Here is a 12937-nt window from a genome sequence, read left to right on the forward strand (position 1 = left end):
AGACATGGAGTCAAATGTGCTTCCTCACCTATAAAAGCAGGAAAACAATTAAACTGGCTCCAACAAATCTCTCATTTACAAGAACTAATAGTCTCCTGGTAGACTAGCAAAAATTGCCAATGCTGACTATATTGCAAGTCATCATGGCGGGGTATTGGGTAAAGTTTTCAACTAGCAATAATCACGCCTCGGTTGGCCCTCATCGGCTATGATAATGCCACTGCGCAAAGTTGGTTGGACTTGGCTGGTGCAATCAGCATCTGCAACATAGAACTCATTACAACCAGGGCTAGACAAATCCAGTCTCTGGCTAGGAGCAGTGAATTGTGGGAACCTATATGCTAATGAGTCCAAGATCAGTGACAATATTCCTGGGTGATGCCTTCAGGGACATTTTATTTTCTGTTCTTAAGTGCTTTTTTATCTCTCAGACTCTGTGTTAACAAGAGTTGTAAGGAATTTTGTTCCAAGAAATCTCCACTTTGTATGAGTATGCAGTTAAATAGCTGGAACTTCTCATGGAGAAGAAAGATAATGACAATCATCTCTAAGTCAATCTTCACTATCAGCAACTAGAAGACATGGAGTCAAATGTGCTTCCTCACCTATAAAAGCAGGAAAACAATTAAACTGGCTCCAACAAATCTCTCATTTACAAGAACTTATAGTCTCCTGGGAGACTAGCAAAAATTGCCAATGCTGACTATATTGCAAGTCATCATGGCGGGGTATTGGGTAAAGTTTTCAACTAGCAATAATCACGCCTCGGTTGGCCCTCCTTGGCTATGATAATGCCACTGCGCAAAGTTGGTTGGACTTGGCTGGTGCAATCAGCATCTGCAACATAGAACTCATTACAACCAGGGCTAGACAAATCCAGTCTGTGGCTAGGAGCAGTGAATTGTGGGAACCTATATGCTAAAGAGTCCAAGATCAGTGAAAATATTCCTGGGTGATGCCTTCAGGGACATTTTATTTTCAGTTCTTAAGTGCTTTTTTATCTCTCAGACTATGTGTTAACAAGAGTTGTAAGGAATTTTGTTCCAAGAAATCTCCACTTTGTATGAGTATGCAGTTAAATAGCTGGAACCTCTCATGGAGAAGAAAGATAATGACAATCATCTCTAAATCAATCTTCAATATCAGCAACTGGAAGACATGGAGTCAAATGTGCTTCCTCACCTATAAAAGAAGGAAAACAATTAAACTGGCTCCTTCAAATCTCTCATTTACAAGAACTAATAGTCTCCTGGGAGACTAGCAAAAATTGCCAATGCTGACTATATTGCAAGTCATCATGGCGGGGTATTGGGTAAAGTTTTCAACTAGCAATAATCACACCTCGGTTGGACCTCATTGGTTACGATAATGCCACTGCGCAAAGTTGATTGGACTTGGCTGGAGCAATCAGCATCTGCAACATAGAACTCATTACAACCATGGCTAGACAAATCCAGTCTCTGGCTAGGAGCAGTGCATTGTGGGAACCTATATGCTAATGTATATGCTAATGAGCCCAAGATCGGTGAAAATATTCCTGGGTGATGCCTTCAGGGACATTTTATTTTCTGTTCTTAAGTGCTTTTTTTTATCTCTCAGACTCTGTGTTAACAAGAGTTGTAAGGAATTTTGTTCCAAGAAATCTCCACTTTGTATGAGTATGCAGTTAAATAGCTGGAACCTCTCATGGAGAAGAAAGATAATGACAATCATCTCTAAGTCAATCTTCAATATCAGCAACTGGAAGACATGGAGTCAAATGTGCTTCCTCACCTATAAAAGCAGGAAAACAATTAAACTGGCTCCAACAAATCTCTCATTTACAAGAACTAATAGTCTCCTGTGAGACTAGCAAAAATTGCCAATGCTGACTATATTGCAAATCATCATGGCGGGGTACTGGGTAAAGTTTTCAACTAGCAATAATCACGCCTCGGTTGGACCTCATTGGCTATGATAATGCCACTGCGCAAAGTTGATTGTACTTGGCTGGTGCAATCAGCATCTGCAACATAGAACTCATTACAACCAGGGCTAGACAAATCCAGTCTCTGGCTAGGAGCAGTGCATTCTGGGAACCTATATGCTAATGTATATGCTAATGAGCCCAAGATCAGTGAAAATATTCCTGGGTGATGCCTTCAGGGACATTTTATTTTCTGTTCTTAAGTGCTTTTTTTATCTCTCAGACTCTGTGTTAACAAGAGTTGTAAGGAATTTTGTTCTAAGAAATCTCCACTTTGTATGAGTATGCAGTTAAATAGCTGGAACTTCTCATGGAGAAGAAAGATAATGACAATCATCTCTAAGTCAATCTTCACTATCAGCAACTAGAAGACATGGAGTCAAATGTGCTTCCTCACCTATAAAAGCAGGAAAACAATTAAACTGGCTCCAACAAATCTCTCATTTACAAGAACTTATAGTCTCCTGGGAGACTAGCAAAAATTGCCAATGCTGACTATATTGCAAGTCATCATGGCGGGGTATTGGGTAAAGTTTTCAACTAGCAATAATCACGCCTCGGTTGGCCCTCCTTGGCTATGATAATGCCACTGCGCAAAGTTGGTTGGACTTGGCTGGTGCAATCAGCATCTGCAACATAGAACTCATTACAACCAGGGCTAGACAAATCCAGTCTCTGGCTAGGAGCAGTGAATTGTGGGAACCTATATGCTAATGAGTCCAAGATCAGTGACAATATTCCTGGGTGATGCCTTCAGGGACATTTTATTTTCTGTTCTTAAGTGCTTTTTTATCTCTCAGACTCTGTGTTAACAAGAGTTGTAAGGAATTTTGTTCCAAGAAATCTCCACTTTGTATGAGTATGCAGTTAAATAGCTGGAACTTCTCATGGAGAAGAAAGATAATGACAATCATCTCTAAGTCAATCTTCACTATCAGCAACTAGAAGACATGGAGTCAAATGTGCTTCCTCACCTATAAAAGCAGGAAAACAATTAAACTGGCTCCAACAAATCTCTCATTTACAAGAACTTATAGTCTCCTGGGAGACTAGCAAAAATTGCCAATGCTGACTATATTGCAAGTCATCATGGCGGGGTATTGGGTAAAGTTTTCAACTAGCAATAATCACGCCTCGGTTGGCCCTCCTTGACTATGATAATGCCACTGCGCAAAGTTGGTTGGACTTGGCTGGTGCAATCAGCATCTGCAACATAGAACTCATTACAACCAGGGCTAGACAAATCCAGTCTGTGGCTAGGAGCAGTGAATTGTGGGAACCTATATGCTAAAGAGTCCAAGATCAGTGAAAATATTCCTGGGTGATGCCTTCAGGGACATTTTATTTTCAGTTCTTAAGTGCTTTTTTATCTCTCAGACTATGTGTTAACAAGAGTTGTAAGGAATTTTGTTCCAAGAAATCTCCACTTTGTATGAGTATGCAGTTAAATAGCTGGAACCTCTCATGGAGAAGAAAGATAATGACAATCATCTCTAAATCAATCTTCAATATCAGCAACTGGAAGACATGGAGTCAAATGTGCTTCCTCACCTATAAAAGAAGGAAAACAATTAAACTGGCTCCTTCAAATCTCTCATTTACAAGAACTAATAGTCTCCTGGGAGACTAGCAAAAATTGCCAATGCTGACTATATTGCAAGTCATCATGGCGGGGTATTGGGTAAAGTTTTCAACTAGCAATAATCACACCTCGGTTGGACCTCATTGGTTATGATAATGCCACTGCGCAAAGTTGATTGGACTTGGCTGGAGCAATCAGCATCTGCAACATAGAACTCATTACAACCATGGCTAGACAAATCCAGTCTCTGGCTAGGAGCAGTGCATTGTGGGAACCTATATGCTAATGTATATGCTAATGAGCCCAAGATCGGTGAAAATATTCCTGGGTGATGCCTTCAGGGACATTTTATTTTCTGTTCTTAAGTGCTTTTTTTTATCTCTCAGACTCTGTGTTAACAAGAGTTGTAAGGAATTTTGTTCCAAGAAATCTCCACTTTGTATGAGTATGCAGTTAAATAGCTGGAACCTCTCATGGAGAAGAAAGATAATGACAATCATCTCTAAGTCAATCTTCAATATCAGCAACTGGAAGACATGGAGTCAAATGTGCTTCCTCACCTATAAAAGCAGGAAAACAATTAAACTGGCTCCAACAAATCTCTCATTTACAAGAACTAATAGACTCCTGTGAGACTAGCAAAAATTGCCAATGCTGACTATATTGCAAATCATCATGGCGGGGTATTGGGTAAAGTTTTCAACTAACAATAATCACGCCTCGGTTAGACCTCATTGGCTATGATAATGCCACTGCGCAAAGTTGATTGTACTTGGCTGGTGCAATCAGCATCTGCAACATAGAACTCATTACAACCAGGGCTAGACAAATCCAGTCTCTGGCTAGGAGCAGTGCATTCTGGGAACCTATATGCTAATGTATATGCTAATGAGCCCAAGATCAGTGAAAATATTCCTGGGTGATGCCTTCAGGGACATTTTATTTTCTGTTCTTAAGTGCTTTTTTATCTCTCAGACTCTGTGTTAACAAGAGTTGTAAGGAATTTTGTTCCAAGAAATCTCCACTTTGTATGAGTATGCAGTTAAATAGCTGGAACTTCTCATGGAGAAGAAAGATAATGACAATCATCTCTAAGTCAATCTTCACTATCAGCAACTAGAAGACATGGAGTCAAATGTGATTCCTCACCTATAAAAGCAGGAAAACAATTAAACTGGCTCCAACAAATCTCTCATTTACAAGAACTTATAGTCTCCTGGGAGACTAGCAAAAATTGCCAATGCTGACTATATTGCAAGTCATCATGGCGGGGTATTGGGTAAAGTTTTCAACTAACAATAATCACACCTCGGTTGGACCTTATTGGTTACAATAATGCCACTGCGCAAAGTTGATTGGACTTGGCTGGAGCAATCAGCATCTGCAACATAGAACTCATTACAACCAGGGCTAGACAAATCCAGTCTCTGGCTAGGAGCAGTGCATTGTGGGAACCTATATGCTAATGTATATGCTAATGAGCCCAAGATCGGTGAAAATATTCCTGGGTGATGCCTTCAGGGACATTTTATTTTCTGTTCTTAAGTGCTTTTTTATCTCTCAGACTCTGTGTTAACAAGAGTTGTAAGGAATTTTGTTCCAAGAAATCTCCACTTTGTATGAGTATGCAGTTAAATAGCTGGAACCTCTCATGGAGAAGAAAGATAATGACAATCATCTCTAAGTCAATCTTCACTATCAGCAACTAGAAAACATGGAGTCAAATGTGCTTCCTCACCTATAAAAGCAGGAAAACAATTAAACTGGCTCCAACAAATCTCTCATTTACAAGAACTAATAGTTTCCTGGGAGACTAGCAAAAATTGCCAATGCTGACTATATTGCAAGTCATCATGGCGGGGTATCGGGTAAAGTTTTCAACTAGCAAATATCACGCCTCGGTTGGATCTTATTGGCTATGATAATGCCACTGCGCAAAATTGATTGTACTTGGCTGGAGCAATCAGCATCTGCTACATAGAACTCATTACAACCAGGGCTAGACAAATCCAGTCTCTGGCTAGGAGCAGTGAATTGTGGGAACCTATATGCTAATGAGTCCAAGATCAGTGAAAATATTCCTGGGTGATGCCTTTTTGACATTTTATTTTCTGTTCTTAAGTGCTTTTTTTTTATCTCTCAGACTCTGTGTTAACAAGACTTGTAAGGAATTTTGTTCCAAGAAATCTCCACTTTGTATGAGTATGCAGTTAAATAGCTGGAACCTCTCATGGAGAAGAAAGATAATGACAATCATCTCTAAGTCAATCTTCAATATCAGCAACTGGAAGACATGGAGTCAAATGTGCTTCCTCACCTATAAAAGCAGGAAAACAATTAAACTGGCTCCAACAAATCTCTCATTTACAAGAACTAATAGTCTCCTGGGAGACTAGCAAAAATTGCCAATGCTGACTATATTGCAAGTCATCATGGCGGGGTATTGGGTAAAGTTTTCAACTAGCAATAATCACGCCTCGGTTGGCCCTCATTGGCTATGATAATGCCACTGCGCAAAGTTGGTTGGACTTGGCTGGTGCAATCAGCATCTGCAACATAGAACTCATTACAACCATGGCTAGACAAACCCAGTCTCTGGCTAGGAGCAGTGCATTGTGGGAACCTATATGCTAATGTATATGCTAATGAGTCCAAGATCAGTGAAAATATTCCTGGGTGATGCCTTCAGGGACATTTTATTTTCTGTTCTTAAGTGCTTTTTTATCTCTCAGACTCTGTGTTAACAAGAGTTGTAAGGAACTTTGTTCCAAGAAATCTCCACTTTGTATGAGTATGCAGTTAAATAGCTGGAACCTCTCATGGAGAAGAAAGATAATGACAATCATCTCTAAGTCAATCTTCAATATCAGCAACTGGAAGACATGGAGTCAAATGTGCTTCCTCACCTATAAAAGCAGGAAAACAATTAAACTGGCTCCAACAAATCTCTCATTTACAAGAACTAATAGTCTACTGGGAGACAAGCAAAGATTGCTAATGCTGACTATATTGCAAGTCATCATTGCGGGGTATTGGGTAAAGTTTTCAACTAGCAATAATCACGCCTCGGTTAGACCTTATTGGCTATGATAATGCCACTGTACAATGTTGATTAGACTGGGCTGGAGCAATCAGCATCTGCAACATAGAACTCATTACAACCATGGCTAGACAATTCCAGTCTCTGGCTAGGAGCAGTGCATTGTGGGAACCTATATGCTAATGTATATGCTAATGAGTCCAAGATCAGTGAAAATATTCCTGGGTGATGCCTTCAGGGACATTTTATCTTCTGTTCTTAAGTGCTTTTTTTTTATCTCTCAGACTCTGTGTTAACAAGAGTTGTAAGGAACTTTGTTCCAAGAAATCTCCACTTTGTATGAGTATGCAGTTAAATAGCTGGAACCTCTCATGGAGAAGAAAGATAATGACAAACATCTCTAAAACAATCTTCAATATCAGCAACTGGAAGACATGGAGTCAAATGTGCTTCTTCACCTATAAAAGCAGGAAAACAATTAAACTGGCTCCAACAAATCTCTCATTTACAAGAACTAATAGTCTTCTGGGACATTAACAAAAATTGCTAATGCTGACTATATTGCAAGTCATCATGGTGGGGTATTGGGTAGAGTTTTCAACTAGCAATAATCAAGCCTCGGTTGGCCCTCATTGGCTATGATAATGCCACTGCGCAAAGTTGCCTGGACTTGGCTGGAGCAATCTGCATCTGCAACATAGAACTCATTACAACCATGGCTAGACAAATCCAGTCTCTGGCTAGGAGCAGTGCATTGTGGGAACCTATATGCTAATGTATATGCTAATGAGTCCAAGATCAGTGAAAATATTCCTGGGTGATGCCTTCAGGGACATTTTATTTTCAGTTCTTAAGTGCTTTTTTATCTCTCAGACTATGTGTTAACAAGAGTTGTAAGGAATTTTGTTCCAAGAAATCTCCAGTTTGTATGAGTATGCAGTTAAATAGCTGGAACCTCTCATGGAGAAGAAAGATAATGACAATCATCTCTAAATCAATCTTCAATATCAGCAACTGGAAGACATGGAGTCAAATGTACTTCCTCACCTATAAAAGCAGGAAAACAATTAAACTGGCTCCTTCAAATCTCTCATTTACAATAACTAATAGTCTTCTGGGAGACTAGCAAAAATTGCCAATGCTGACTATATTGCAAGTCATCATGGCGGGGTATTGGGTAAAGTTTTCAACTAGCAATAATCACGCCTCGGTTGGCCCTCCTTGGCTATGATAATGCCACTGCGCAAAGTTGGTTGGACTTGGCTGGTGCAATCAGCATCTGCAACATAGAACTCATTACAACCATGGCTAGACAAACCCAGTCTCTGGCTAGGAGCAGTGCATTGTGGGAACCTATATGCTAATGTATATGCTAATGAGTCCAAGATCAGTGAAAATATTCCTGGGTGATGCCTTCAGGGACATTTTATTTTCTGTTCTTAAGTGCTTTTTTATCTCTCAGACTCTGTGTTAACAAGAGTTGTAAGGAACTTTGTTCCAAGAAATCTCCACTTTGTATGAGTATGCAGTTAAATAGCTGGAACCTCTCATGGAGAAGAAAGATAATGACAATCATCTCTAAGTCAATCTTCAATATCAGCAACTGGAAGACATGGAGTCAAATGTGCTTCCTCACCTATAAAAGCAGGAAAACAATTAAACTGGCTCCAACAAATCTCTCATTTACAAGAACTAATAGTCTACTGGGAGACAAGCAAAGATTGCTAATGCTGACTATATTGCAAGTCATCATTGCGGGGTATTGGGTAAAGTTTTCAACTAGCAATAATCACGCCTCGGTTAGACCTTATTGGCTATGATAATGCCACTGCACAATGTTGATTAGACTGGGCTGGAGCAATCAGCATCTGCAACATAGAACTCATTACAACCATGGCTAGACAATTCCAGTCTCTGGCTAGGAGCAGTGCATTGTGGGAACCTATATGCTAATGTATATGCTAATGAGTCCAAGATCAGTGAAAATATTCCTGGGTGATGCCTTCAGGGACATTTTATCTTCTGTTCTTAAGTGCTTTTTTTTTATCTCTCAGACTCTGTGTTAACAAGAGTTGTAAGGAACTTTGTTCCAAGAAATCTCCACTTTGTATGAGTATGCAGTTAAATAGCTGGAACCTCTCATGGAGAAGAAAGATAATGACAAACATCTCTAAAACAATCTTCAATATCAGCAACTGGAAGACATGGAGTCAAATGTACTTCCTCACCTATAAAAGCAGGAAAACAATTAAACTGGCTCCTTCAAATCTCTCATTTACAATAACTAATAGTCTTCTGGGAGACTAGCAAAAATTGCCAATGCTGACTATATTGCAAGTCATCATGGCGGGGTATTGGGTAAAGTTTTCAACTAGCAATAATCACGCCTCGGTTGGCCCTCCTTGGCTATGATAATGCCACTGCGCAAAGTTGATTGGACTTGGCTGGAGCAATCAGCATCTGCAGAGCCGGCCCTAGGCATAGGCATAATAAGCTAATGCCCAGGGGCATCCGACGGCTCTGATGCTGCCCCCCACCTTCCGCTGGTCACACATCTGCCGCTGCCTCCCTGGCATTACCGCAATCGGAGCTCAGCGCGTGACCAGGTCAGGTCAGCTGTGGGTACCAGCCGGGACCTGGCCGCGCTGTCCATATACAGTTAGGGGTGGGCACTGGACAGCTGAGATGAGTCAGCTGTCAGCCCATGCACCCGACCGTCCAGAGAAGAAAGTGGAGTGACATGGGATTTGTAGTTTTTTTTTACTGCTCAGACTCTTAGCAGTAAAAGAGAAACTACAAATCCCATGGGTCATTACAACCTTTTCAAAGATGGCCACCACCGGAACAGCCCAGCATGTAAATTGCGAACAGGGGGTATAAAGTAAGAGTGTAACACATGAAGACAGAATTTGAAGAGAGAGGAACCTCTTCCACCAGGTAGGACCACCCAGTGGCTGATCCTAGGTGGGGTAAGGGTAGGAGAGGAGGAGAGGTCCCCTTCAAGTCTGCAGACCGACAATGGACACTGCCTGGGGGTAAACATGGGTCCAGGTCCAGGTCCAGGCAGTCAATTTGAAAAAGAGGAGCACTCACCAGAATAAATATAAACAGCTATAGGTTTTTATTGCTTCCATATCCAGTTTGTCAAAGAAACCGTGTGAGACTATAGAGCTTAACAACATGTAGTTATAGGAGATTCATGGATAGTATCTATGAATCCCTTACACGGTTTCTCTTTCCCCCGTCCCTATTTCTTCTTTTATGTTTGGTTGGTTAAGTGAATGATTATCATTTTTATAAGTAATTTATAGATATTAAGAGGCACGTAGTCCATCCTTTTCTCCATATTTAGCATATATTATACTGGTGGAGTTTATTTCCTCAGTAAAACTTGCCAGTTTATGCTATTAAGAGAATATCTTCCTCCTTTCTTCCTCTTCTCCCTTTTTCCTTTTCCTCTCCCTCCCCCCTCCCCCTTTTTTTCCATCTATTCGTTTTCTACAGTTTTGGTTTAGATTCAGACACAGCTTTTTGATTGGTAAATTTTTTTTTAGGGTAGATACTTTAGGATCATGGGTCATGTCTGGTTCTTAATTTAGTTTAATAGAGGCTATATGATTTAAATATATAGCATGTAATGAGTGTTTGATATAACCATATTTATACATATATGGTTAGTGTTGGATAATCATAATTGTCTCCTTAACATACATAATATGTCTATATTTAAGTGCAATACACATGTATATCTGTGTAAACTATATGTGTAATGTTGAAGGCATCTCAATGTAGCACCTTATGTTTGATCTAGATGTGTTATGATACATTTTAATGTTGGATTATTGTAGATGTTATTGGAGGTTTTTATTTAAATGAATATTGGTATAAGATGGCATGTAAACAGTTAATAGGTAATTGAGTAATCTTGCCACCAATCAGCGCTCCTTTGGAGTGATAAAATGAGGCTCTAACAGCCTTAGAATTATACTCAGATGAAACCGCCATGTCATAGGGCGGAGAAACGCGTCAGTTGACATTTGACACGCAGGTGGAATGCGTACCGGAAGCCGGAAGTTCCCGAATACCGGAAGTGGCGTTACGATTCATCCCCGGCGGTTGTACACATTGCAGCGCCGTGGTCGTCTAAGAGTGCCGTGGAAAGAGTACAGAGGTCCCTCTGCCTTGGACCCAGGCATCCCCAGTCTCACGGTGTGGATAGCGCCTTACCTAAGTGCCAGTGTACACACGACTGGAGCATAAGACTTACCAATCTTCTTAAGGAGTCAGTATCCTCCCCTGGCATAGGGTAGAGGTAAGAACTACCATGTCATCAGTGCTTTTGGATACAATGAAGGCTATTGGATGGTAATATATCCTGTGCTTATTTTCTTACTAACTTCTACACTGAATGGACTTTTGTCTTGATGACATTACTAACTGCCATGCTCTGCTGCTAACACTAACTCCAATACTAACCTGACTCTGCTAAATTGCTTGATTATTCTTACATGTGACTGGACTTTGAGTTGTCTATACAGTGCGGATATAGCTGCCATTATTGCTATTTTATACAGACCGGGATTTAGTTACTTGCCACATTTTTACATATGTATATTTGTATGCTCTAACCGGATCCGCGTAATTATTGGAATTTATTTTAGTGACCATTTGGCTTTTTATATTGTTATTATTCATTATTGTTTGTTCCTACTGCGTACCATGGTATAGCAATTTTATATGCTTTTTTACTGAATAAATTGGTTGATTTAAAACCAGCAGCCGGACTAGCGCTCCCATTTTTTTCCTTTGGCTTTTCACCAGTGTACACCGACAGGAGGTCCGACTAGTACCCTAACCCCCCTAAAACCTGTCCAGGATCCAACTGGACCATCTCGCATTGGATTTATCACAATCGGTGCAGGGGTGTCCAAATGCATAACTAGACAAGCAGACAAACAAACAAACAGACCAATGAATTTTATATTTATAACATGTGAAAGTTGCAAATTATTTTATGCTTCCAATTTCGTGAAATTATAGGGCTATTTATATAATTAACAATACGGTATATGAGGCTATATTTGCTAGACAGTAAAAAATATCCAAAAATACCTTTTTTTGTCCTTGGCAATTTTTTTTATATGGCCTCAGAATGGATTTATAGACTAAAGTTTATAAAGTGGTGGCCATTTTGAATTTATGATGTCGCACAGGCAATCTGTCACAAATTAAAACAAAACACCTGGAAGCACACGATAGTACATTATGGGGCTTATTCTGCGATGGAGCCGCGATTTCCTGTTCTGCCTATACCCTTGGTGGCTAACCTTGACACTCCAGATGTTGTGGAACTACATATCCCAGCATGCACTGCTACCATTTTGCTATTAGGGCATGCTAAACTGTGGCAAGGCATGCTGGGATATGTAGTTGCATGTAGCCCACAAATACTGGACAACTTTATTTTTACACTGTAAATTAGATTTGACCTAGGACAGACCCCTCTCGAAGCTAAATTTCTCTGCAAATTTTATCTCCCCGCCTGTATTGCAACATGGTTTTGACAAGGTGCAAAGTTACTTGTTTTTTTTGCTTTGCTGTCAACTCAGAATCAGTACCCAGGGCTGTAGCTAGGTTAGTGCGGCCAGTGCCATCGCACAGGGCACCACAGGTCAGGGGGCGCTGTTTGGGCCTGTAAAATATCTGTTTATTATCATTCTTGCTTGTAGCTTCCTCTTATTTCATCCCCAGCATCTCCTGGCCTCTCCTATCTCTTCTCTGGCCCTTCCCCATGAAGTCATGGCCATTTTTGGGTGCTTTATGTCCCTTTGAAAAATGAGGGGGGCGCCAATGCTCTTTCTGGCACAGGGCACCAAAAAGTCTAGTTACGGCTCTGTCAGTACCTACTCCCTATATTAGTAATGCATCCTCAATTCTCATTCAATCCCTTCCATGAAAATCCAATAGACTAGGTTATTGTGACAGATGCCCCTACACTGTCCTGTACAAAATATTCTGCTCTAGAATTTCTCACTTAGGGCCTGATTCAGCAAGGATCGCAAAGGCTAAGATGCACGCAGTCGGACGATTTTCGCGATCTGCGCATGCATATGCATTGCAGTGTGTGTGCGCGAATTAGCCACTGCGATTGGGAATGAGAGCGCAATGTGTACGCAGATCCATTGCAGAGTGATTGACAAGAAGTACCGTTTGGGGGGGGTGATCGGGCCAACGCAGGCGTACTCGTGCATTGGGACGGTGTGCATAAATTAGTCACTGCAATACCATATGCAGCCTGAGGCCTCATAGCGTGCACTGAAATTAGCAATTCCTGAGTGAGGTCTGACCC

The 12937-nt window shown here is 40.7% G+C and overlaps 16 non-coding genes across 16 annotated transcripts; all 16 read right to left on the reverse strand.

Moving 5' to 3' along the window:
- Positions 1 to 91: 91 nt before the first annotated feature.
- LOC148522567 (U4 spliceosomal RNA) lies at positions 92 to 232 on the reverse strand. Its single transcript, XR_015878623.1, has one exon. It is a non-coding gene; the product is annotated as a U4 spliceosomal RNA (small nuclear RNA).
- A 436-nt stretch (positions 233 to 668) lies between these two features.
- Positions 669 to 809, reverse strand: LOC148522568 (U4 spliceosomal RNA). The gene has a single exon (XR_015878593.1). It is a non-coding gene; the product is annotated as a U4 spliceosomal RNA (small nuclear RNA).
- A 436-nt stretch (positions 810 to 1245) lies between these two features.
- LOC148522569 (U4 spliceosomal RNA) lies at positions 1246 to 1386 on the reverse strand. The gene has a single exon (XR_015878729.1). It is a non-coding gene; the product is annotated as a U4 spliceosomal RNA (small nuclear RNA).
- Positions 1387 to 1836: 450 nt separating this feature from the next.
- Positions 1837 to 1977, reverse strand: LOC148522570 (U4 spliceosomal RNA). The gene has a single exon (XR_015878576.1). It is a non-coding gene; the product is annotated as a U4 spliceosomal RNA (small nuclear RNA).
- A 449-nt stretch (positions 1978 to 2426) lies between these two features.
- Positions 2427 to 2567, reverse strand: LOC148522571 (U4 spliceosomal RNA). The gene has a single exon (XR_015878594.1). It is a non-coding gene; the product is annotated as a U4 spliceosomal RNA (small nuclear RNA).
- Positions 2568 to 3003: 436 nt separating this feature from the next.
- Positions 3004 to 3144, reverse strand: LOC148522572 (U4 spliceosomal RNA). The gene has a single exon (XR_015878636.1). It is a non-coding gene; the product is annotated as a U4 spliceosomal RNA (small nuclear RNA).
- Positions 3145 to 3580: 436 nt separating this feature from the next.
- LOC148522573 (U4 spliceosomal RNA) lies at positions 3581 to 3721 on the reverse strand. Its single transcript, XR_015878723.1, has one exon. It is a non-coding gene; the product is annotated as a U4 spliceosomal RNA (small nuclear RNA).
- Positions 3722 to 4171: 450 nt separating this feature from the next.
- On the reverse strand, positions 4172 to 4312 carry LOC148522574 (U4 spliceosomal RNA). The gene has a single exon (XR_015878601.1). It is a non-coding gene; the product is annotated as a U4 spliceosomal RNA (small nuclear RNA).
- A 448-nt stretch (positions 4313 to 4760) lies between these two features.
- On the reverse strand, positions 4761 to 4901 carry LOC148522575 (U4 spliceosomal RNA). The gene has a single exon (XR_015878660.1). It is a non-coding gene; the product is annotated as a U4 spliceosomal RNA (small nuclear RNA).
- Positions 4902 to 5349: 448 nt separating this feature from the next.
- Positions 5350 to 5490, reverse strand: LOC148522576 (U4 spliceosomal RNA). Its single transcript, XR_015878709.1, has one exon. It is a non-coding gene; the product is annotated as a U4 spliceosomal RNA (small nuclear RNA).
- Positions 5491 to 5928: 438 nt separating this feature from the next.
- On the reverse strand, positions 5929 to 6069 carry LOC148522577 (U4 spliceosomal RNA). Its single transcript, XR_015878730.1, has one exon. It is a non-coding gene; the product is annotated as a U4 spliceosomal RNA (small nuclear RNA).
- Positions 6070 to 6517: 448 nt separating this feature from the next.
- On the reverse strand, positions 6518 to 6658 carry LOC148522578 (U4 spliceosomal RNA). Its single transcript, XR_015878712.1, has one exon. It is a non-coding gene; the product is annotated as a U4 spliceosomal RNA (small nuclear RNA).
- Positions 6659 to 7107: 449 nt separating this feature from the next.
- LOC148522579 (U4 spliceosomal RNA) lies at positions 7108 to 7250 on the reverse strand. The gene has a single exon (XR_015878713.1). It is a non-coding gene; the product is annotated as a U4 spliceosomal RNA (small nuclear RNA).
- A 448-nt stretch (positions 7251 to 7698) lies between these two features.
- LOC148522580 (U4 spliceosomal RNA) lies at positions 7699 to 7839 on the reverse strand. The gene has a single exon (XR_015878650.1). It is a non-coding gene; the product is annotated as a U4 spliceosomal RNA (small nuclear RNA).
- Positions 7840 to 8287: 448 nt separating this feature from the next.
- Positions 8288 to 8428, reverse strand: LOC148522581 (U4 spliceosomal RNA). Its single transcript, XR_015878700.1, has one exon. It is a non-coding gene; the product is annotated as a U4 spliceosomal RNA (small nuclear RNA).
- Positions 8429 to 8879: 451 nt separating this feature from the next.
- On the reverse strand, positions 8880 to 9020 carry LOC148522582 (U4 spliceosomal RNA). Its single transcript, XR_015878651.1, has one exon. It is a non-coding gene; the product is annotated as a U4 spliceosomal RNA (small nuclear RNA).
- Positions 9021 to 12937: the final 3917 nt, after the last annotated feature.

The sequence above is a fragment of the Taudactylus pleione genome, unplaced genomic scaffold (genome assembly GCF_031769625.1).
Source record: "Taudactylus pleione unplaced genomic scaffold, aTauple2 ptg000145l, whole genome shotgun sequence".
Classification (NCBI taxonomy): domain Eukaryota; kingdom Metazoa; phylum Chordata; class Amphibia; order Anura; family Myobatrachidae; genus Taudactylus; species Taudactylus pleione.